The sequence below is a fragment of the Acinonyx jubatus genome, chromosome B3 (genome assembly GCF_027475565.1).
Source record: "Acinonyx jubatus isolate Ajub_Pintada_27869175 chromosome B3, VMU_Ajub_asm_v1.0, whole genome shotgun sequence".
Lineage (NCBI taxonomy): Eukaryota > Metazoa > Chordata > Mammalia > Carnivora > Felidae > Acinonyx > Acinonyx jubatus.
The window spans coordinates 41,145,953-41,171,848 of NC_069386.1; the positions used below are offsets into that span (position 1 = coordinate 41,145,953).

Sequence of the window (25,896 nt, forward strand, 5' to 3'; positions counted from 1 at the left end):
CCAGTTGACGGTGGATATGACTATATATGGGGACCGGAGCCGCCAAGGCGGCGGCCGGGCGAGGCCGCCCTGTTCCCAAACCTGCGCGCCAGGGAGAGGGCGTCCAGGCCTCGCTGGGGCCGAGCCGGGCCGGGTCCCTGACCTGTGCCCTGTGCCCTCCGCGCCCCCTCCTCCCGGAGCCCGTGCCCTGCCGTCGGGGTCCCGAGCCGGGCCCGCCAGAGCCCCAGGAGGCCGGGGGAGCGTGGGTCAGGTAGTGGGCGCGCGTGGCCCCGGGGAGACGCCAGACCCCGGCGCTCTCAGCATCCCGCCCCGGGGGCCCCCGGAGCAGCGGCCGCGCGGGGCCCGGCCTGCGAGTTCCCCGCACCCGCGCCGGCCCCGTGCTTCCCTGGCGGCTCTCAGCTCGCCAGGTGTTATCTGGACGCTCCCTTTCTCGGAAACTCAACTGGTGCACAGAAAAGGAGAGTTGAGAGGAAGGCCCTGGGGCCGCTCCCGAGACTTCCTGCTGGTGCGGGTCAGGGTGTCTGCGAATCTGTCTTCTGTGTGTCCTTCTTCCCAGGGGAGGGGCAGTCAAAGACTTCAGGGACACAGGACTCAGTTGGCTTAGTTGTGCGTGCGCCTGTGTGCGGTGCTATGGCCAAGGGTAGGAAGGCGTGAGTCGGTGTGTAGGTGGGTGGTTGGGAGTTTAAGCGGAAAGAACATTGAGTTTAGACTCGGGCACCTTGGTCTTGGTTCTCCATCACCAGCAGCTGTGTGACCTTGACAAGTAGCTTCAGTGCTGCAGTTTCCTCATCTTTTCATATCCAGGGTGGGGGAGATGATCCCTGAGGTGCCTCCAGATCTAGCTTTTTGTCATTCTTCTTGCACTGATTTTAGGGTGTCAGCCTCTTTCCATGTTTAGGTGCTCAGACACCAGGTTGCCGACACATGGGCTGAGTGTCATAGTGAAGTCCTTGTACACACAGCCATATCCCTGAGGAGGGACCAGATCCAGCTCTGTAGAGTGATCTCTGCTTGGAGGCAGGAGGATTTCCTCTCCATCTCCTACACCTCCCGGCTCCCAAGGGGGAAAAGCCTGTTTTTTTCAGAGCTTTGGTGGGAGAGGAGGAAAGGGGGCTGCCCCAGGGCCCTGTCTGAGACTGGCTGTGATGGAGTTGGTGAGGGTCTTGTTAACAGTCCCCACGGAGCAATTCACAACCTGTACTACATGGATACCGAATATTCCCCAGACAGTGCCTGAGCAGATTAGGCAGGCCAAACAACTTGTAAGTCCTTCAGAGAATGATCAAGTTCCTCTCCAGGATTTTATCAGGTTTCTTCCACTAGCCCAACTGCCCAGGCAGGAAAAAATACCCTGACCTAATGGTCAGAATGTTAGACCTGTGTACATAGGAGCTGTGTGGCACAAAAATGCACCACAACCCTTAAATCACCATGTGTCAACCCAGCCACTCGAACACAGAAAAGTTCAAGGCCTCTGGGCAATATACAGATGCATGGACCATAAGGAGCTGACTCCCTACCTTGGAGCTCTGCATAGGGGGCAAGAGTCTCAGGAGTCAGACTCTAGGATCCAAAACCGGCCTGGCTACCTTCTTGCAATGTGGCCTTAGCCAGGTTACAATCTCTTTGAGCCTCAGTTTTCTCTTCTGGAAAGTAGGTATAAAAAGTCTTCCTAGGGTTGTTCCAAGGGTGAAAATGAGATAAAGAGTGAAAAGCATTTTTTTTTTCTAGCACATAGCAAAGAGCTCAGTAGATAGTGGCTGCTTGGGTGGCAAAGGGCAAATCATTCCTCCTCTCTTGGCCTCAATGTTCTCATCTGTGAAACTAGGCAACTGAACTAGAGAAACTCCTGGAGAGATCATATATTACTAACTTTTCTCCACTGTGCCTAATATAGCAGAGGAACTTGTTAAAGTTTCCTTAAATGTCCAATGCTACAGACCGTTCATTAAACACCCCATCGGTGAGCAACTGCTACATACTAGGCAGGCACTAAGCTCTGGGATTCCAAAGTGAATCCGGCCTGTCCGTGTCCTCCGGGTGTTCAGCATGAGCAGAGGTTTTAGAATTCAGAGGAGGAAGACCTAGAAGTGACCAGGTCATGGCAGACAGAAAAAACACTTTTCTGGAAAGTGGTGATTTTTAGACTGATTTTAGAGGAAGGGTAGCAGTCAGAGAGGAGGGTATTGGAGGAGCCAAGGGAAGAAAAAGGCATGTTTGATGGTGGTTGGATAGTAGGCTTATTTGGGGGTGAACAGGAGACTGTGACATGAGACTGGAAAGATAGATGGGGGAATATGGGACTTGAATTTCAGGTTCACACATTCAGGTCTTCTCATGTGGGTTGAAGTCATCCAGTTCTGTTACCCTCTCTGCTCCTCCCACCTAGGTCCATATTCAGAGGAGGAAGATTGTGGTGTCCAAGGGTGGAAAAAGAGCTGCATAGAGCCAATTTTTTAAATCCTTTAGTGCGCCATCATTGATCCTACACTGATGGGTTAACGTAGCAGGTCCCTGGGCTCCCTCATTTCCATCTCACCACTGTTGAGCGTTTGTCCCATAAATAGCCTCATGGCCAGACCCCACCTAGCTTGATGGACTGCACCGTCTATGACCTGCCACCAAGGGCTAGGACAAGCGAACATCATGACTTAACTCAAACAACAATTTCTTCCACACTGGACATATCTTCTGGTGGCTGGAGAGGATTAAGAGGTGTGGGCTGGACAGCCATGGGCGTGGGCTGGACAGACAGTGCATACGCCTGTCCCCAGATGATTGGCCATAACTTAAGGACAGATCCATGGGCTAACCAGGGACATAGGTTGCAGCCTGTCAGGCCAAGACGGACTGGGCCACTCAGCTTTTCTCTCACTGCAGTTTGAATGAAGGAACATGGAAAATATGAATCATTAGCTGTGGCTGCTGAAACAAAAGGGGTTTGCAGTCTTGGGCTGAAGACGCCTTGCACGAGGGTGATTAAGGGTATTTATACATATTTTGGCTTTCTCTCCAGTCAGGGCCTTGGTAGGATTGCACATCCCCACTCAATTAAGTTAGTTGTGGTCATTGACTTGCTTTGGCCAAGGAAATGTGAGTGGAAGTGATGTATGGTGGACACTTTAAGAGCATGTGCCTCCTCATGTTCCCTTTTCAAGATTATTGCTGCTCTGTCATTCTAGGTTCCCAAGTGGCTGTGATAAGAGGAGCTCCCCCCTCTCCCAACTAACCCTTGGTGAGCAAGTGCTCAAGTGAGACATAAACCTTTGTTATTTTAGGTCACTGAGATGGAGGCTGTTTTTACTGAAGCATAACTAGCTTCTCTTGACTAATATACTACAATAGGTCATGCATCATCTAAATTTTGAGGAAGCAGAGAAGTCTGGTTATGGAGAAGGAATGGAGTAGACATATCAAGATAAACAGAAGCACCAGTGAGAGAGAGAGACTGGTAGAATATGATCATATTTCAGTTCTGAGTGTCCTTATAATAACTCCCTTTCTTTCCTGGGGTAACATGAGAGAGTCTGTGTTCTTTGAAAGTAAAAAGCTGACCAAATCATGGCGTTGCAGAAGCCTGCACAACACCTTGGCCCTTAGGTTCTCTGTGAACACTAAGAATGTCTGTGGAATTTCCAGATTTCTCCAGTGCTTAGTTTTCAGTCATTTCTCAATCAATGTTTGTTGAATGACTATTCAATGGCTACAGGTAAGCAGGAGAAACAGGACTGGGAAGGGAAGATACCAAAACTAGTCTCCAAAGATTTATTTCTATTGAAAACATGGGCTTGATGGTTTATTTTCTGAAGAATAAATGTAAGTATTGTGACAGGGTAGGACAGACGTCCTTCAAATATATATTGAATGCTTGCAGTATGCAAGGCATTTAACTAGAGTTTATGGGATCACGGATGGTGAATAGGAGACGTGGATCTTTTCCTCCAGGAAAATCTGTATGTTGAGGATAAAACCCTCTCTCTAGGGGTCACTTAATGTGTATTTCCAACAGTGTTACTATCATTGTCCCAGATGCTGTCTGTGCCTCCTATAGCTATGAGGATCACATATCTCAGGTTTTCTAGGAGAGCTCTAGTATTAAAAATACTGTCCCTTTACTCCCACAAGAGCACCCATACCGGCCACACTACATTTCCCAATATTTGGTTAGAAAAGAGACTTAACATAAGCAAAGCTTATGTTACATCAGTGACACCTTTAACAGGAGCACTTACCTGAATATGTACGTGAGGGTTTGTTTGTTTAAAAAACCAAACCAACCGAAAACCTCATTACCTGATAGTCGCACCTTGTTCGACAGCAGTATCTCTACCTGTGTATGGTGACTGCCCCGGAGTCAACAGTGCTGACTCAAGCAATTAAGGGAAAGTGAAGAATCTATAATTAAACCTAGAGACAATTGCTTCTTCCACTGGGTTTTGGAATGCAGCGTGTTATTATGCTCATGGCTCACTGTCTCACGGAACAAGATACAGCATGTTCTCCTCGTACACAAGGGAGTTTTCTTTCTCAAGGGCTTGTGATGCTACCACCAAGGACCCAACGAAAATAGGCTCTGTTTCAAGGAAGGGTTCAGAGCCTTGAGAAAAGTCTTGAGGCTATGTGGATGCCTTCCTCCATTGTTCAGCGACACACGGCTGGTCCCATATTCCGCTGCGAGTCACCCGAGTGTGCTTGCGACCTGGAGGGTTGGCACGGGCAAAATGGTTCTCCCAGTATGAAAAGAGGCATATGGCTTTTCCTGCCTGACAAATCTCTTCTTACGACAGCAGCAGCTACGTATAGGTTTAATCAAGCCTGACTTGTGGAATTTAGCAGCCTCAAGAGTGGCCATAGTCCCTAAGGACGTACGGTTTAAAAAGCACTTTCAAGTTTATTACCTCCTCCTTACAACTTGTGACAGCATCAGGATGAGGACTGTTATTCCCCCTCTAAAGATTAGAATGCCAAGGGCAGTGGCTGGCTCCAGATCACCTAGCTGGGAGGTGGGAGTGCAAAGATAGGAATGTGGATGTCCCAGCTCCCAGCAACGGTGTTCTTTCCATTAACCCTTCTGCAGTCGTGTTTATATTAATATTTGATTTCATATTGAAAAGTAACACATTATAAGGTGAGGAGGAGACAACTCAGGACCACCAGAAGTCATTTATCCATACGAACATGGTGAAAAAGTGACAGTAATGAGGCTGGGACTGAAAGGGTGTCTTACCTTGTACAGGCCATCTCTGTACTACCACCCCGGTTCCTAAACCCCACCGCCCTCGGCTATTGGGATAACCTGGTGAGAAAGCGTGTTTGGACCAATGAGACCTATCTCTGTGTTTATGGCTCAAGATGGGAAAAGAAGGACATCTTCATGAAGAGAGAAAGGCAGGCACATTAATTTTGTTCCTAGTAGCTTCAAGGGAGAGTTTGAGGCAAATGTTAGAAATCTACACCTGCTAAAAAAAAAAAAAAAAAAAAAAAAAAAAAAAGAAATCTACACCTGCTAAAACCGTCGGGTTGGCGAAAGAATGAGCCACCAATCAATCCAGGTAGTATGTTTGGGGGAAAACGAAGACAAGATATGAGGCCAGCATAGCAGCTTCCTCAAGACCCAGACTGTGCAGAAATGAAAGCGTCCACAGACTTTGCAGTCCAGAGACTTGAGCCAGCCTCGGGGGCCACATTTAAGCTTTGGAATGGTTTTAATCATTACTTCCCGGCAAACCCCACATTCTTTTCGCATTGGATGCCACCTGTTCATTTTTATATTTTTATACTTGGTTCTCAAGTTTCCACTGATGTCCTTAACAGGAACATATGTGAAAGTGACCTTTGAAGCCTCCTGAGTGGCAGGCAGAACCCCACTCTTGCTCTGCAGATGTGAAACCTGACACAGAAATGCCCTTGGACGTGGGCTAGCCTGAGCCTCACGCTCGAGCTGACATCTAGCTACCACCCATCCAGGCTCTCGGAGGACCGCTGTGTTCGGCATGTGCAAACCTGGGATTTCTAGAACTTTGTTCCTGCGACTTTGCCAGACCACTGCCAACAGCTCAATTTTCAGTGGCGATTATTTGGGTTGGAGGCCTATGGGTGGGCCCAGGTTACTGAAAATAAGCAGTGGACTTCCTTGTTTTCGTAAAGACCCTTTCTTGGCGGTCTAGCAAAACCCTTCTCCGTCAGCACTTTCTACTGGGACCCTGGCTTCTCCTTAAGAGAGCCCGTTTTCTTGCTTTAATCGAAATTGCTATTTCTCAGTAGAAATGCTTCTTTGAGAGTATTTTCTCCAGAGGACCATTTCCACATCAATGACTGCAGAGGAGGAAAGAGCCAGGCCTTTCCTACTGCTTGAGGTGGAGGAAACTCTGCTCTTTTTCTGAGGTGCTGCCGCTTGAGGAGGGAGCTCCCAGCAGCAGGCAGAGTTCCAGAAGAGGCTGGTTATTTTTAGCATGGCCTTCTTTCCTTCCCAGCACCTGCCATGATCTGTGACCCAAGGGGCTGCTTAAATGCTAGCAAGATGACTGAGGACAAGGCAGCCTGAGCTCATGTCCTAAAATACCACCCAAGGGAGGCTTTTCTTACAGGAGCCATTTCATTTCCAGCTCTGTTCCTTGTTCCTCCCCAAACTGTGGGGCTGCTACAGATGCTAGCTGAGACGTGTGACATCTGCCTTGGGAAGAGGTTGGAGAAAAACCACTGGATCTGTCTATCTAGATGCCAGCCAGCTGAGTTATAATGACTCTATTCCTGGCTCCCAGCTTCCATTTCACCCTCTACTGTTTGTGCTAGATAGAGGGAATACGAGAATCTCAGTCCACATTTCCCTGAAGCAAGATCCTCTTTTGCCGTCCACGAAAATATGCGAAGAGACAAAGTCCAGCTGTTTAGTTCAGATGACAATGGTAGGGATGCAAACCTCTTTCTCAATGCAGATATAATTTATTGAATTCATTAGCCCCTAAAGGTGGTACAAGCTGGAAATAGAAATATGTTCTCAAGGAGCCAGATACCTTTGTGGAGGACAGATGCATCATGGGTCATGAAGGATAAAGGGAATCTCTTAGGAGATGTCTAATCCTGGAGTTTGACATCAGTTCATGTTATCCACCACATTCCTCAGTGCCACTGTCACATGTGAGGTGCTGCGCTGATAAATTCGAGGGCTAGCCCGTGGGGAAGTTCTTCTGTGCATCTGCTGACTTCTCTGGCTCCTCTAAATTCTCCCAAATGCCATGGAAGGGCTATGGGAGTCCTATGACATCAAGAGCTTATTTTCAAAGGAAGTTAACCGGCACTTAAATATGTAAATGGGTCTTGTCCCCCTTAAAGAAGTCAGTTTTAATTTACCTGACTGAAAAAATGTAAGCAGTGAATCATACATATAGTGATACAATTTAGTAAAAAATGATACGTATGCTTTATATATGTCATATATTATGTATATACACACATACACAAACATACAATAATTGGCTAGTGCATATCAATATGATAACTGAATTCATTTCCTCTAAGGAGTTGGGGGGTGGGTGGGTAGGATTGAATATGGTGGTCAAAAGGGAGTATAGCCATATATTTAAGGTTTAATTTTATAACTGGAACATTTTTATGAATTGAATAATTAAAGTGTTAACAATCTCTTATTTCCCCTTTGCTCTTCTTTCAAAATATATTCTTGAGTATATTATGGAAAATTCTGGAGGGTTTATAATCTCTTGAGTCTCCTAGAGGAAGGAATGCTAGCCAAAGCCACACAGCAATTAACAATCAATTAAAACATAAAGTGGTTGATCTCCTTCATGGTACCCGACTGTTTCTAAGTGCCTATTACTTGTCAGGAATAACATTTTTAACTTCGGGTGCCCAGAAGTTAAAAATGAACAACTCAGCATTCTGGCCCTGAAATCTTTTTATTTATTTATTTATTTATTTAATTTATTTATTAAAAAATTTTTTTTCTTTAACGTTTGTTTATTTTTGAGACAGAAAGAGACAGAGCATGAATGGGGGAGGGGGAGAGAGAGAGGGAGACACAGAATCTGAAACAGGCTCCAGGCTCTGAGCGGTTAGCACAGAGCCCTACGCGGGGCTTGAACTCACAAACTGCGAGATCGTGACCTGAGCCGAAGTCGGACGCTTAACCGACTGAGCCACCCAGGCGCCCCTTTTTATTTTTTATTTAAACAATTTTTTTAAATGTTTACTTTTAAGAGAGAGACAGAGCATGAGTGGGGGAGGGGAAGAGAGAGAGAGGGAGTCACAGTATCTGAAACAGTTCCAGGCTCTGAGCTGTCAGCACAGAACCCAACGCAGGGCTCGAAGCCATGAACCACAAGATCATGACCTGAGTTGAAGTTGGATGCTTAACTGACTGAAACACCCAGGTGCCCTGGAGACCTTTTATTTCTAAGTCTCTGCTTATGCAAAGTGAAATTTCAAGCAACTCACTGGAACTGTCTTTAGAGCTATTTGACAAGCCACCCAATAAAATTAGTTTCATTACTCTATCATCTTGCGTTTGGACCCAAAGCAACGTGCCCATGGCTTGATCACATCAAATTTGCCACACCTGGTTCCTGACGACTTGTGAATGTTTCTAACATACAACCTACCTTCAAAGGATAAAGATCTGTCTCACTAGGCAAAGTCAAAAGAATGTGCTACAGAGTCTAAGGGAATAGAAGCTCCAAATGTGGAGCTCAAAAATACTTCTGGAAAAAACTCAAAAGAACATATGCACAATATTGACTATAGTTGCTTCGATGATGGAATTTTGAGACATTTCTGAAATGCTTTCTGTACTTTCCAAAGTTAAAAAATGAATATGAGGGTGCCTGGCTGGCTTAGTCAGTGGAGCATGTGACTGTTGATCTTGGGGTTGTGAATTAGAGCTCCACGTTGAGGGTGGACATGACTTTAAAAAAGAGTAAAAAATGTTTTACTTGTATTATAATGATAAATTAATAAATGTTAAGAAGCTCCTTTAACTCTCAGCAACAATGCTTTATATGTAAATATGAGGCTTCCCCAAGGAACAATTTTGAAAGAGACACTGCTTACAATTCTCAGTTGCCTATTAGGTTACTTGTCATATTCTGCATGTTTCCTATTTCACAATCGTGGGCTATTTGTGTCCTTGTCTTAATGCCTCTCCTAGCAGGAACACTCCTTGAGTACTCTCCCTCTCCTGACAAGCACCCAGCTTCCACTGAGTAATCACACGAGTAATAACAGCAGCAGACTCTCACTGGACCGGGCCTGAACAAGGTTAGGACTTGAACCCATTTCAGACCGCCACAGAATTCCCTTTCTTGACTGCCAGACTGCATCACGCGTCCTAATGTTTGATGGAAATAGGCCCACATCATACGTTTATTGAGTGAACGAATGTCCCATGTGTGAATTAAAAGAGTAGCAGTCACAATATCTTGCAGTTACATAGCATTAACAGCAACAGGAAAGCCCACAGCCAGAATCTTCTCAGCTAAGGAAAGAGAGAAAGCAAAGCTCACCATAGCTTGTTTTCACCTCCACTCACTCTCTGTCAGCCTTGAAGTCTGAGCAAGGATGGTGAGCTCATAGCTGGAAATGATGTACTTTTCCCAGGTGTGCTGTTAGCGGGGAAGCTGTTACTTAACGTCCTTCTCTTCTCTGGGGAAGCTGGCATGGCTTGTGACTTTTTAGTCATCAGCCAAATTCCTCCAAGGCATGAGTGTTGGTGGTGCTCTCTGGGTTCCTCCTTTCCAGGGAACCCATCGTGGGTGTGCTCCTTGGCATGATCACTTTTTCTTGGTGCTTGCTGACCTATTGGGCCTGGGTGCCCTGGTATTGCTAAGGGACAAATAGAAGTCCCGAGAAGTAACCGCCCAGTCACTGAGCACACCTGATCTAGCACAAGGCCAGGCCACACATGAGTCCTCCTGTCCAATCCAACAGTCTAGAGGGTCCAGTTAAGAGGCCAACACAAGCATGTAGGCTGCCATATTTGGGAGTAAAAATGCCTTCTTGGGCTTTGGAGTAATCCAGGCAAGAGTCTGAACGGGGATGAAGGTCCTTCATCTCTTCCCGCCTCACTTTCTTCTGCACACTAGAGATAAAAATACCCACCTCATAAAATTGTTGGGAGAAGCATGATTACAGAACTGCTGCATCTATTGCTTCCCTTCCAACTTTCACATATGGAAAAATGACCAGCAAATTAATGATTTCCTATTTACCCCTTGAAACAAACAAGCTCACTTGTCTTGCTACCAGATGTGCCTTCAGTGTAAACCATTGATGAATGAAACTGAGTATTTACATTTTACATGGAGAAGTCAAGTGTACAAACCTCTGTTTATAACTTTTTGGGGGGCTGGGAAGTATTCTTTAAAAATATAGGTTTTGGGGGCGACTGGGTGGCCCAGTTTGTTGAGCGTCCAATTCTATCTTGGTTCAGGTCATGATCTCATGGTTGGAGAGGTTGAGCCCCACGTTGGGCTCTGTGCTGACAGCATGGAGCCTGTTTGGTATTCTCTCTCTCTCTGCCCCTCCCCCATGTGCTCATGCACTCTCTCTCTCTCAAAATAAACATTTAAAAAATATATAAGTTTTGGAATCAGACCAACCTGATTTTGTCATTTATTTGCTTTCTGACATTAGTCACGTCACTAAAACTTCTCTGTGCCTCAGTTCCCTCATCTGAAAAATGAGGATAAATAGTAATGCTCACTTCATCGGGTTGTTGTGATCATTGAACTATTTAAGGAATGTAAACCACAAGTCCCTGCCACGTAGAAAGTTTCAGTAAGATTGATTTATATAATTGTTCTGAATTTATCAAAAGGCCCAAGGCATGTGAACATATGCTCACACCCATACGTTTGTTTGTTGGTTTGTGTATAAAACGTTAGCCCAAACACAATGTTATTACACCATTTGGGGTTGGTCTCCTAGCAATGAGCCCTTCTCCACCCCGAACTCTTTTCAGAACAAGGCTGCTCTTCTGGGACTTGGCCCTCGGATTCCTAAGCTTTTCCAGGCTGCTTCGGTTAGTTATTTTAACCAGATATCACATGTATGGAAATGCTAGGGAGGTGGATCCTTGAACTCCTACCAGCACTGCATCAGGTAGGCTCTGGGGATGAGTTAAGACCTGACCCTTATTTGTTTTATTTAAAAATTTTTATCGACATGTACCACACATACAGAGCTGTACATACGTCGCAAACATACAGCTCACTGAAGTCTCCCAAACTCAACAGACCTGTGTAGCCAGCACCCAGAATGAGAATCAGAACATTCCTGAAGCCCCTTGTGCCCCTTCTACATACTCTCTAAGGGTAACCACTATTCTGATGAGTCGTTTCCTGTTTTTGAACTGCAGATAAATCTGGCTCCTGATTTTGAGCAGCTCAGGGCCTCTTTGTTTCTTCCCCAGATCGACACTGACTAGGTTTTCACCTGTTTTTGATTATTAATTCAAGTGTCAACAAGCTTTTATTCAGCAGCAACTGCATGCAAGACACTGTGTTAATTAACTAAAGCAATGAGGCAAAAGAAGTTGAAAGTCTCTGGTGAGTGACTTTGGCGATCCTCGTCGCATAGGGCTGCCTCCCTGGAAACAGGTCCAAGTTCCCAATACTCTTCTCTCTTGTCTGCCTTCTGCTCTCTCTTCTATCCATAGAAGTGACCTTGGCAAAGGTCCCCAAAGAAACCCACCAGCGTGTCTGATTTCCAACTCCAGAATTCCAAGAAGAGTATCTGATTGACCTGGCCTGGCCCACTCTTGGTCATATCAACTGTGGCTAGAGGGTTAGGGACACAGGGTGCTGAAGGGCTGTGGACCCCTCCCCCTGAAAAGTGGGGAGGCTGTTGAGGAAGGCAGAGGGACTTGGCTTGGAGGTTCTCAGCAAGGACCGTGGTCCAAACTGGCCCCTTCTAGCTCGATAGTCTCTGATTTCTTTTCCATCTCACATACAGATCCTCGACCCAAAGTCTAAACTGATATATTCACTCTGTGCCAAATTTGTACTGAAGCACTTCGGAGATAACAGTGCTTATGGAGGACTAAGGCCAATGCTCTACGAACTGCCATTTGAGGGGCACTTCTGGCTCTGATGCAGCGGCCAGACATGCAGGATGGCGGCTCTTTCATCTCACACTGAGGATCAGCTGTGGTTTTATAGGCACACGTGCTCTGCAGTCCCTCCTCTGAGGGTGAGGGCACGTTCCGTCGCAGCCAGACCTGGCCTCTAAAAACTAATTTCCTAGACTCAGGGACCACCAACTGTTTATGATGATGATGATTATTACAGAGCATTGGAATTCCTGCCCAGATTCCAAAAATCAGCCTTGTGGACGAGTGTTTGCAAAGGCGTCCTGAATCCTGCACAACCTCGTGGTCTGAGTAAAGAGCATATTGCTGGGTTTGTGGTCCCAGCCCTGCTGATATCATGTGTGGGTCAGAGATGGAGGCAGGGAACTGCTCACTTTGCTTTACGTACGTGAGCCCATTTAATCCTTGCTGCGAATCCCAAAGGGACACACTGTTACTACTACTCATTTTTATGAATTTGCAAATTGAGGCAGAGAGTGGTTAAGCAGGGCACAAGTGAAGCCTCTTATCATTCACAAAATGCTTTTCTCCTTATTATCTCATTTCATCATCAAGAAAACCCATTTTATGGGTGAATTTCTTTTGGCTCAGTTCCCCAATTTTGCACAGGTCATAGGTGGCAGAGGTTGGACACAGATTCAGAGCTCTGACTTCAATCCCCGATAGCAAATCCAGAAAAGACTATAATAAGAAGCAGATGGTGAAGCGTGCCTTCAAACGATGCTGGTGTTTCCGAGACTGGCATGCTAGCATACGGAGGGACGAAACTGAGGAAGGATTGATGGAGAGGTAATATCTCGACTAAGTTCTTGTCAGTGGGGTGCAGTGGACAAGCATAATTTGAAGGGAGGGTTCTCCAGGAGGGATGGACGCGAGCAAGAGCCTGAGAAGGAGAAATAGTGGGAATATTCTCTTTGACAGGTGGGAACACACGGGACAACCTACAGGTGGAGGTCTGTGATCGCTGATTCCCCTGACCCTTTTCCTCATCCTCACTGGGTGCCTGTGGTTAGGGACGGGGTGGGGGCAGGGGTGGCAGTACCCTATTATTTACAAGTGCTGGGGAGATCCAGCAACTTTCTAAAAGAAGGAACAATAAAACTTTTATAGACTATTGCAGAGTCAGTTGCACCATAAGGTAGAGCCAGGTTGTGTGTATATGTGTTGGGAAGTTTGCAGGCCAGGGAGGGTGGGGAGCAAGCTAGCAATGAGTGGGGGTGGCGGAGGGGGGGGTGTAACAGCTCCTCTGGTCCCATGTTAGTTTACACCGCCAGAAGCACGGTTTATGGGAGGACAGGATCCCTTTTCTGAACCTCAGTTTCCTCATCTACAAAACAGGAGGTCATAATACCACTCAGGATCACTGCAAGAAATCAATGAGATGGGCTAAATTGTCTTGTGACATTACTTTCCTTGTTATTTTATACTATTATTAAGCTGAAACTTTCTCACGGGTGCATACCTTCCCAATGAGAAAATCAAAGTCATGGGAGTAGGGGCTATGTCATCTTTTTCTTATAATCTTCAACAGGACCTAACACACAACAAATCGTTTCAACAAATAAAATAGACAAATCCTTAGTGAGGCATATTGACCCATGGGACGAACCAGTCCCTGAGTGTAGTCTTTTTGGAGCCTTACCTTAGTTCCCGAGATTGTAACAAGCCAGATGGCAGCTGAAAAAAGCAAGGTGGAGGGGTGCCTGGGTGGCTCAGTTGTTTTAAGCATCCGACACTTGAATTCTGCTCAGGTGCTGATCGTGAAGCCTACTTAAGATTCTCTCTCCCTCTGCCCTTTTTAGGCACATGTTCTCTCTCCCCCTCCCCTTCCCCTCCCCTCACCCTTCCCCTCCTTCCCACTCTCTCTCTTAAGGAAATGCAAGGTGGATTTCACACAATCTTTCAGTACTCATAGGCAAAGCTGTCTGGAGCCCCTGTTGGGTGCCTGGACATGAATGAGTTCTATTACATTGGATTTCTCCAAAAAAACTAGATTATTTTATTTTTTCAAAGCTTCTTCTTCTTCTTCTTTTTTAAAGTTTATTTATTTATTGAAAGAGAGAGAGAGAGAGGGATGGAGGGAGGGAGGGAGAGAGAGAGAACGAGCAGGGAAGGGGCAGAGAGAGAGGGAGAGAAAGAGAATCCCAAGCAGGCTCTGCACTGTCAGAGCAGAACCCAACCAGGGGCTCGAACTCATGGACCATGAGATCATGACCTGAGCCAAAACCAGGGGTTGGATGCTTAACTGACTGAGCCACTCAGGCATACCAAAAGTAGATTATTTTAGAATCAAGAACATGAAATGTGTTTAGGTGAAGATAAATTAATGATCAAGTTATTGAAAAATGAGGGTTTTGTCCTTCTTGCTGCTGCAGGCTCATCAGCAGAAGAACAGAGGTAATCCTCCCTGAGCCTCATGTGCAGGGCACCAGCCTTCCTGGTTTCGAGTCCTGCACAACTTGCCCTGCGGAATGGGGTGGAGGGCTGGTAATGGACAGCTTTTTGTGCATGTGATTGCAGGAAGGAGAGGAAAAGCATCAGAGCTTTTTTTTCTGTAAAGTCTAGGCCCAGCTAGGAGAAAGGCTTGATTGTCCTAGAGGAGAAGGGATCAGGCTTGGGGCTTGGGTGGGAAAGAGGACAGGAGACCTTCATTCCTGAGGGTGGCAGGAACCCAGGGTGGGCTGGTGGATGCTTAAGGACCATACCTATGGAGCTTTGGCTTCCGTTCCGTGGCTGAGCTTGGTATGGTGGTCATGGGTATGTTTGTGGCGCAGTCCCCACAGGCTTGGACCAGGGATTCTAACTGACCACAACCAGAGAACTTGCTCCTATTTTCTCATGGATCATGAAAACCTCAGGGAAGGGACAAGGGAGCCTCCCCCCCCCCCCCCGCCAATGACCAACATGAGCTTTCACATTGAGGTTAGTTTAATCAGGCATTGGAACCCGATTTGATTTAATTCAGAAACATTTCAGTAGTAACAATTCTTACAGCTCAAGCAAGGAATAAAAAGTTAAGCCAGTTAAGCGAGCAATGGTGAACATCGTGTTGAGAAATTGCTGTAGAAAAACACTCCTGGGACCTGAACATTGTGTGTAGAGGGTGGGATTGGGCAGAGATTGATATGGAAGAGCACAGCATCAATCCACCTACTTTTTGGGTGATAAACTTTTTTTTGGAGAGTTTACTTTTGGGATGAATGCCTGGAAAATGTGTGTCTTTGACATAGTTGAGAAACGAGGAGATGCTTCAAAACCACAGGTAGTTTCTACAGTGTTAGGAGGGAGTTTGCATTTAAGCTTGACATTTCACATTGTGTTATATGTTTGTGGTTTGAGTACCCAGCTTCAGGAGAAAGCAAGGATATTTGGAGAAGTGAGAGCCTTACTTTGCTTGCTCTGTATTTTGTTTCTGTTCATTTATCCCCAGAGCTCCTACGCTAGGTCCTTCTTTGTCAGTGAAGTTTCCTGCTTTGGTCCCCCACCAGACTCTCACAATCTGGTGTCACCACTCGATTTTCAGTGCCACCTATTTTGGGGACATGGTCTATTGCCCCAGAAGCCCAGGGACTACAAAAGGAAAACTGTGAAGGTATGGTTATGGAGAGACAGCTTCTCCTGATTTTGATATGGAAGGACTGTATTTCAGTCCCCTATCCCAAATCAAGATGAATTCAGACTTAGGAGCCAGATATCTTTGAGGTGGGTATGGTGGGAGCTCTACCAGCAGGAAGGCAAGATGGTCTGGCTAAGAAGGTCCAATGCAGGTGAGCAGAGGGAAGGGTGTTCCTTAGGGCAGCTGCTCAAGGGTGTTTTGTCAGGGTGAGGATGAAGAATCTTAGTGGGAGGTGGTCAAAGCCAAAACCAAGGGCACCCTAACAAGTGTCAAATCCCAAAGATGGCTGAGGTGGAAGAGGAGGAGGAGCAGAAGGGTGAGGGGCAGTTAGAGGAAGAAGCTGGGCTGAACAGTCAGGTCCAGATCTGTGAAGGCAGATGGTGTGCTAGCACACCCATGACCCTCAGTGGCTGGCTCATTCCCCAGACGGGAGTGCTGATCGTCAGGGGTCAGAAGCTGAACATTCACCCTAGTTCCTTGAGAATCTATGGAACTCCCCTTCATGCCTATGTGCTTTTCTTAGCCAGTTTGCTGCCTACACTCTGCTCTCTGAATGTTTGGATCCATGTATCTACCTGACCGTCCATCCCAAAGTGACCAGGGAGAAGGGAGCACAGAGAAAGCACAAGAGTCCACTTGGCCGCCAACCAGTAAAATAACAAAAGAACAGTTTTGATGGAGGATCAGAGGTTGAAACAAGCAAGCATTTCAACTTGTGGTTTGCTTTATGTCTCCTTGGCTGTCTCTACTCTGAGGAAAGGGATCTAGAAGTACACACCATCCGGACCCCTCTCCCAAACTGCAGATGAATCTGATGTCTGCCCACTCTTCTCTCTCCACTTCACCTGACAGGAGCCTCTTTAACTGTCTCCTCTGCACACTGTCCTATGTTCTGGGCTTCAGGGCCAAGCTAGATCTTAGACAGGGAGAACGGCAGGGGCCTGGAGCTGCCCTTCTGTGGATACCTACTGAGTCAGCTTGGCAGCTGGTCCTTCGGTAACCTTGCTGCACCCCTCAGCTCTCCCTGGGCCTGAGCTCCAGGTTTGGGCTTCTGACTTGCTTACCCTTTCTACCTTGATTCCCTAAGTCTCTGACATTGGGATCCTCCACCTAGACCCCCTTACCTTACCTCAAAGCCTTGGTCTGAAGTTTTGGCCTGCAGTCTCCATACCCATCCTTTGCCTTTCCTTCAAATTATACTTACCTGATATTTTCCTCCCTCCAGTCCAGATGTTCCAGCCTGGATCCACTTGAATGTTGTGTTCTGACAGGCCACAAGATGTCCACTGGTTACCCCCAAGCTTTCCTTAGGCCAGCCCACCTCTGTGGACTTCCAGGATTACCTGTCACTGAGACCATCCTCAAATACCTGCCATGCCTTGGTGGGTCTGCCTTGGTACTGGCCAACCATCTCTCTTCTGTGACCTATCCCCTGCCCTGTAAGCCATAGTTGTGCTCAGAGGTTCTAAAATCAATAATTCAGCAGCCAACAAATAATTCTTTATGGTACAGGCTACATGGTTGGTGCTATGGGAGTAAGGTTCCTCCAACAAGTAATGATTGAGAGGCAACAAATAGCAATTTATAGTGCTATGAGATCATTTAACCTTTCAGGAGAATTATTTGATGAAGTATTAATTAGATATTGCTACATAACAAGTTATTGCAAAATATAATAAAACAAGAAGAAATACTTACCTGCCACAGTTTTTACGGGTCAGGTATTAAGAAGTGGTCTAGCTGGGCAACTGTGGCTTGGGGCTTCTCATCTGCTTGTCGTTAAGACGTCAGCTGGACAGCAGCTATGTGAAGGCTTGTCTGGTCCTGAAGCGTTCACTTCCAAAGTAAGGCATGCCTGGTGATTTGGTACTGGATTCTGAGAGAGCACCACTTTTATTCCCACAAGCCTCTCCATAGCTTCATAAATGCCCCCATGACATGGTGGCTGGCTTGCTCTGGGGCAACTCAGCTAGAAGACCAAGGATGAAGCAGTAATGTAATTAATGACCTAACCTTGGAAGTCACAGAGTATCACTTCTATACTCCATTGGTCACTTAGGTCAGGGTCAATGTGGTCGGGACGTATTCCATAACAAAGGCAAGGATCCCTGGGAGCATCTTGAAGACTGGCCACATCAAAGAACCATTCAACTTAAAGTCAGAAAGAAAATCAATTTTACATATAGAAAGATAATAATATTTGTTTAATGCTTTACTTTAATGCGGGAATAGTGCCTAGCATATGGTAGGTGCTCAGTAAACATTCGTTGGACGTGTGACTGTTTGAACAATATTCATTGCTTTCAGGAAGTGCTTTGTAGTTTATAAAGTACTATTCCATATCTTATACAATTTGATCCTCACCACTGTGAGGTAGATAGGGCTAGTATTATCAATACTATTTTATAGAAGTATTAATAGTATTATTAATACAATTTTATTTCAGATACATAAAGTATCATCCAATCAGATGGGACACAGTCCCAAATCTGATGCTCTTTCCCCCATGCTCCTCATATACAAAATCAGGATGTGACCCCTGTTCACCAGGCTGTGTTCAGGTGCATGGGCTGTGAGGTAGGTATCTTGAATTAGAGGTGAAATGACCCTTGAGAGGCTGGGCCAAACCCACTTTCTGGTTGACAGGGCGATTTACTATGCAGCTAGTGACACTTAGGCTGGTCACTTGCATGGGCCCTTCCAAGGCAATTCCAAACATTCTGGCAAGTGAAAGCCATCTGTCTGTGACACAAATTCTAGAAGATGGTTGCCCACTCTTAACAACATTCACGGTCGCCCTGACAACACAGCTCCAAGCATGCTGGAAAAGCATCATGGGCTCTCAGAATAAGTGACATGTCCAGCTGATTTCCTCTGTCTCACAGGAGAAATCTCTCTTCCATGGTACCTGAAGCTGTTGATATTTTCAGTGTTTTCCATCAGTTGCCTCTTTTCTTTTGCAGTTTTGTCTCATAGATGGGATACATAAAATATAAAACTAGTTTTCCTTTAGCTAAGTGAGAGAAAATCAGATTAAAAAAATGGATTATGAAATTGATGAAATGGACATAAATCATTCTGATATGAAGAAACAAATTGTAACAATGAAATTTCATGTCAAAGGCACTTATTAAGAAGTACATTTTGAAGATGAATAACAAATAGAGTCTTAGACTTGTGACAATCCCATCTTTAGGGAGGGGCTCATCTGGGTAAAGGGAGGTTACCCCTGAAGATATGTCTTTTTCTCAACCAAGGTCTATGTGGTGCAGCTCCTGATGGTCTTGGCCAAACAGGGGACCCCTGGGAGCCTGGGCTCCTGCAGGCTTATGACCACCCAGCTCCTCCTATGACCTAGGTGACCCAGCCTCTCTTTAATGAGCTAGTTAGGGGTTCTTGGGCATGAGCAAATAAGAAGAAACCCAGAAGAAACGTTCTGTATGTAGTTAAAGTAAATATTTGCTCCCCCTGACTCCCCTATCCTTCTCCAGTTTCAGAAGAATCTTTGTCTCTGGATTAGTCCAGCTGAAGTTATTTTTCTTACCATCTGTAAGGAGGATTTTCCATTTTTTTTCCAGCAAGAAAATAACCCGTGGGCCAAAGGAACTGTGAAAATGTTTAGTCTTCAGACAGGCACGCAGACTCTCGGGGTGGCGGAATCCCTGCAACTCAACTCTGGAGAGTGCCATTATGTCATTTAGGAAATGACCTCTCTTGCTTTTGCTTTGTGCCACCCAGGTGCTCTGAGGGCTTACCTTTAAATCTTGTATTTCGGGGCACCTGGGTGGCTCAGTCAGTTGAGTCCGACTTTGGCTCAGGTCACGATCTCGTAGTTCCTGAGTTTGAGCCCCGCATTGGGCTCTGTGCTGACAGCTCAGAGCCTCGAGCCTGTTTCATGTTCTGTGTCCCCCTCCCTCTTTGCCCCTCCCCCGCTCGTACTCTGTCTCTCTCTCTCAAAAACAAATACACATTAAAAAAAAATAAAGCATGAATTTGTATTAGGGAACTGCATCAGGCCATGCCAATGGATGTTGGGGGGGTACTTGTTGGGGAGGAAGCTGGGATTGTGACTACCAAAGCAGACTGATGAGGACCAGGCTCAGGAGGACAGTGCCTGAAGCTATCTGTTGAGGTAGACCAGGAAGCCAGGTGAATAATTAGGTACCAGGAGACAGTCAGAAGACCAAGGTCAAAGCCAGACAAGAAACTGAGAAGTATATATAGCAGCAACTAAACTGGCTTGCAACTGAGGCCCTTCCTGCCTTAGCCAGAGAGGCTTTTATATTCTTCCTGCTGAACCAGGGCTGATGAGGAGATCACACTGGCCAAGCCCCTGTTTGCTGGTCCAGGAAGGGTCCCATGGGAGATAAGGGAGTGTGGCTGGAGTGGGGAGTGAACCCATCTAATGTTTGCAAGTGACTAAATATTTATGCAAATAAATAAGCAGAGCAATCTACTGAAATTAAAAGAGAAAGTATCAATGATAATAAATTCGTATCAGCTTTAAAAAATCAACATTTAGATAAAAGTTGTTATTTAATCTTTTGAAAATATAATTAAATCTTTAAAAACACTCTTATAAAAATAAAACTGTTTACAATTCTCGCTTTCAGTGTCTGCCTGGGGTCACCACAAAGAATTAGTATCATGCTTCCTGTGTGTTACAGATAGGCCGGCAAATAAACAAACTAAAAGTATCGTGATTTGGTCTCCACTAGAAAATATTCTCTAGCCATCATGCATGACTGTTGTGAACACTGCATTAATTTTTGAGTGCCTTTAGAAAGCACATTAGAACACAGAAGAAATGGACACTCGCACTACTAGGAAAAGATACTTCACTGGGCATGAATCTGTTGTGTTCGAATCAGAGAGGGAGAATACAATAAGTTAATTAATTTGTCTTTACCCGTATGTGTGTCCACTGCTCAAAGCTTGCCCACCCTCTGAAGGGAAGGGTCCATTTCCAAAGCTTCAGCAGCACAACCCACAGGTCATGGCTTTTGGGCACAATTTCCTTTTGATGCACAGACCAAGAGAGGTGGAGAAGTTTCCCTGGGGCCTGAATGGTGTTACTCATGAGAGTGGATGGTTAGGGTTATCGGTTGTGCTGTGCCAGTGCCAAGTTCAGGATCCTGAATGACAGAGGCACTCTTGTGTCCTTTCATACATTAACTTATCCGGTGTTGGTGATGTAGGAGACCCGGTGAAGCAAGGGCTCAGAGACGCGGCCCCTTTTGCCTGGGTCTTGCCCAGATGATTGGATGATTCAGTTAACAGATGCCAGGGTGGGTGAATGATGGCTAAAGATCACACATTCAAAGTAGGAAAGAAACGGAACCATAGGCAAAGAAAGTTTCGGCTTTTCGAGTGTCCTTTTGCGAAGCTTTCCCTAATCCGTCTTCTTCCCTTATAGATGGAATTAATTACCATCCTTTGAACCACACCTGTACCTATTTTTTAATGCTTACAAATGTCACATTGTAATAAGTAATTAAAAAAATATGTTAATATTGGTTTCCTTGGCGAGGCTGAACACGTGGGAATCAAGTTGGTATCTTCATTGTCCCCGTGTTTCCTGTGTGGAGCATGGCGACTGATGTATCATAGGCGTGTGGGCACTAGACTGTGAGTGTGAAGAACTTGTGCTTTAGAGCTAGGCACTCTTGAATCTGAATCCTGGTCTCGCCACTTCAGAAGTTTCTTAACGCCCCTGAGCTTCAGTTTACTCCTCTGAAAATGGGGACAGTGGCATTCCTACCTCCTATGGTTATCCTGAGGCTTACTTACCATGATTATTTATAAAATATTTCGTATGTTAGCTGTGGTAGTCGTGCCCACTATCGATCCAGGCCGAAGCATCTCCTTGTTTAGCCTCACGATGCTGACATGCAAATACACCAGGCAGTGCATACTGGGGCACGCACTTGGAAGGATATTGCAAGGAGGCGTTATCGTTAGGTCCATTTCTAATCTTAAAAGGGACACTGAGTGTGTGGAAAGTCTCCAGGTCTTTGAGCCCACTGGGAAGGAGGGAGGATTAAGGAATCTATCTAAGCTAAAATAGTCCTGGAACAAATGAAATGTAGATCTTCAGTTGTCATTCTCCTCCTGGACGGTGACGCTCTCTGGCAAATATTTCTTGCACTGATGGGGTGGTGGTGATGGCCCTGTCCTGAGGCAGCTCCCGTCAAAGGCTGGGGAGCTGGAGAGCGGGGTGTAACCTGAGACCCCACTACCGCAGGCCTGAAATCTCAGCTGGGATAGCACCAGCTTTCCCCGCAGCAGCAGACTTGCTGGGGCTCAGCTCTGTTTCAGGGATGGTCGTGTCCTGCTGGTCAGGCACAGGACCCATCCTGTCTCTGCAACCTGGAAAAACACACAGGCCATCGAGGGCTGGTGTTCCCATCTGTCAGCTGACTTGCCCTGAGAGATGCCTTGGCCTCCCATTGCTCCACTGACCACAGTATTTACTCTTTGGGGCTCTGGGGGTGGGGAGGGGGTGATATGTGCAGGGCCCGCAGTCTGTGCTCTACTCCCTCAACGGAGTAGCCGCTGAAACATTTCTAAGCCCTGATTCATCTCCAGGCACAATGCCAGGGGACAGGAAGAACGTAAGAAGGCTCCCCGTTCCCAGCAGCTTATACTCTAGTTGGAGAAAGATAATGGGGGGCTGGTCAGCTACAACTGAGGTTTCTTGCCACATCAGGCTGATTCCCTGACCTTGCAGTTGCCCATTTATCTTCAGTGCCCACATAACCAGTATAGGTGGCATCACCCAGTTGCCAGGATTTGGGGTGCGGGGCAGAAGAGAGGGATCGGACTCTTGCTCAGACTGGGTATAAGATTAGAATCAGAGAAGCCTGGGATGAGACTTGCAAATCACTTCTCATGAACACCCTAGGCTCAGGATAATCCTTAGGAAAGGCGACACACCGTGTTACAGCTCCCCTCAGCTCAAAGAAGGGATGGAAGAGGAAAGGGCCGCTGCTCAAATAGAGTATCTCGGAGTGTGGCTTTCCATCCAGGATATGTCTCTAGCAGCCACGGGGTTACATCAGGCAGGGGGCCTGGGCCAAAGTTCTGGTTGACCTGGTACCAGACTGCAAGGACCACCATGGGACATGAAGTAACATGCCCATCTTGGATGCTCTAGGACCTCAGCACAGGCCACAAAGAGTCCCGTTTGCAAAGCATTGCAGATGGGAGCGGGGATGGAGGAGGGTTGTCTCTTGATCATGGTCTGGATCAGTCTCCGGGGGACTTTAGCAAGTTCCTTGTTAGAAGGGTCTGTTCAACTTCACAAGTGGGGCCAGCTTTGAGAGTTCTAAAGGGCAGTTATTATTGAGAGACCAGGCCATTCAAGGTAGTTTGAAAGACCTGTCATCAGATGGGAGCAACTATGCCTCTTTGTGAACCCCTGAAAGGTGTTCATGTAAGGAGGAGCCATAGCCCATGTCCACCATCGTCATCATCATCACCATTGTCATTTGTTATGTAAGAGCAGTCATTGAGCACCAGTGATGTGTCAGGCACAGTGCTAGGTGCTGATCCTCATAGCAATCTCGCGAGCTAACGGTTACTTTCTGCAATTTACGGGGGAAGTAACTCAAGTTCAGAGATGTTAAGTAATTTGTTGGAAATTAACTTGTTGCATTAAAGTGGCAGAGATGTAGTGGCTTTGGCACCAGGTGAACTTCCTCTAAGTATAGCTCATTTAAACAGCAAATGGGTTTATTGGAGAATTAGAGGGTAAATCAAATACTGACAGAAAGACTGAAGAACCAGGCATGAACCTGCCCCTACTAAGACTCACACATGGGAAATTCCTCTGGGAAAGTATTTGGACGCTGGGAAGCCAAAAAAGAACGATAAGGATTTACTACAGACTTCTAGAAATGACAGAACATCAAGGATGGTGGTTTTGGAACCCCACTGAAAATTTGTGGTCAAATGTAGCTAAAACTCATAACCATTGGTACCTGAGCCTTGGTGCCTCAAGACTGAGGGCCTAAGGTCACTTATATAGATTTGAACAGGTGATAGTGTCCCGTCTATTTGCTCCTCCTCACCAAACTTAAGTGGGTAAGCTTTCGTTGTAGTGATCACTCTAGTGTGGTGCTAACCTCAAGACCCACTCACTCCACCCAGCCTTCAAGATGGCCCCCAATGATTCTTGCCTCCTGGTATTGTCCCTCCCACATTGAATCAGGGCTGACCTACATGAACAATAGAATACAGTATATATGACCACGTGTGACTTCCAGAGCTAGGTCATAGAGGCACTATAGCTTCTCCCCCCCACCCCGGTCTCCTGGATAGGCGGCTGTGGGGTAAGCCAGTTGCCATGTTGTGAGGACACTCAAGGAGCCTCATGCCAGCCATGTGAGTTAGCCATTAAGTTTTGAAGCAATTTTCTATACAACAAAAATTAGAGGTGGGAAAGAAAGTACGTAATCTGCCTGAAAGCAATAACCAATTAAGGTACATAGTCTTTCCTGGGGCTAAAAGGGACCTTCCAGCAGGTATGGATGTCTTCTCAATAATAGCTGTGACAGGTACTCAGATTCTCAGCAAACCTTGAGCTCCCTTATCTGTTTTTCCTATGTAGTTGTGTTTGTAACAGATGTCAAATATTTTGGCCTCCTGGTACAAGGTTAAGGCAATCACTGGGGCCCAGGGATGGGCAGTTCAGGAATGGCCTTCCCTCTATGAGTAATGTCCTTCCATCTCTGCAAGCCTGTCAGAGCAAAGACCTTCCAGGATTGTGTTTTCCCTCTGTGTAAACCAGGGATTACACACTATGACCCATGAATCACTCACCAGTTTTTATAAATAAAGCTTTATCAGAGTTTGCCTGTTCATTTGTGTATTGTCTAATGCTGGTTTTGCACTACAATAGCAGAGTTGAATAACTGTAGCAAATATCATATGTGGCCTGCAAAGCCTAAAATACTTTCTCTCTGGCCTTTTAAGGAACACTGTGCTGACTCCTGGTAAAAACAGTCAAAGCATTGTCAGCTAGCACACCTAAGGGCTAGAGGGGCAGCATCATTGTCTAGTCTCTATTCCTGGCTCCACAGCAGACAGAGAGGCACTGTGGCTTCTCTTTACCTTTCTCAAGATGAAGGACTTTCCAGGGTACCTGGGTGGCCCAATTGGTTGAGCGTCCGACTTTGGCTTAGGTCATGATCTCACGGTTTGTGAGTTTGAGCCCTGCATCGGGCTCTGTGCTGACAGTGTGGAGCCTGGAGCCTACTTCAAGTTCTGCATCTCCCTTTCTCTCTCTGCCCTTCCCTTACTCATCCTCTGTCTCTGTCTCTGTCGCTCGCTCTCTCAAAAATAAATAAACGTTAAAAAAAAAAAAAGATGAAGGACTTTCCAAGAGTAGAAATGTCAAGGAGAATCTCACCAAATCCTGATACGTGAGCCAGTTAGAGGTCTGCACACCTGTATTAGTTACCTGTTGCTGTTTAAAAAGTATCCCAAAATGTGATGCCTGAAAACAATAAACAGTTATTATCTCTCACAGTTTCTGTAGGTCAGGAATCTAGGAATGGCTTAGCTCGGTTGTTCTGACAGTTCTAGGTGGTTTCACTGTAAGCCACAAGCATTTTTGCCAGATAACTCATTGGTTGCTGGGCAACTTTCCTGTAAAGGAAAAAAATAACTGGTTGACAGTTTGTTTTGACAGTTTGTTAGTTTCATCTCTGGTGGACAGTTTGGTTTCATTTCCCCGTTGACGCCACTACTCCTGTTTTCACATTATGTAAATCTCCGCCTTTGTAATACTTTATGCAGTGGCACAGAGTTTTGAACTGACATTTCCCATAGAACTTTGGAATGTCAATCAATGGACATGTGACCGTTGCAAGCAAACAAGAGTGTAGAAGGCTGTCCCAAACAATTCAAAACTCGAATACAGACACACATCCTAGTATTTGGAAACTGGTACCTCTCTTAATGAAGAAGGAGATTTTAGCAAGAAATAGAAAGTGTGTGGTGAATAAGGAGGAGGATCAACAACTAAAAAAACAAAAAAGTAACACATTATAAATGAAAGACATTGAAGATAAGGGCTTAGATAAAATCCGTAAAATAAAACCTTTTTTTTTTTTTTTTTTGCACAGATTTGATATAAACCTATATGCATTTTAAATGTATTTAACTATTTTGCGTT

The 25,896-nt window shown here is 45.9% G+C and overlaps 1 long non-coding RNA gene across 1 annotated transcript in view; it reads right to left on the reverse strand.

Annotated features, from left to right (window-relative positions):
• Nucleotides 1-19,621: 19,621 nt before the first annotated feature.
• The window catches only part of LOC128315922 (uncharacterized), a 129,149-nt gene continuing 122,874 nt past the window's right edge, over nucleotides 19,622-25,896 (reverse strand). Inside the window, exon 5 of the long non-coding RNA XR_008299131.1 lies at nucleotides 19,622-25,367. This is a non-coding gene — a long non-coding RNA (uncharacterized LOC128315922). The remainder of the gene's footprint in view (nucleotides 25,368-25,896) is intronic.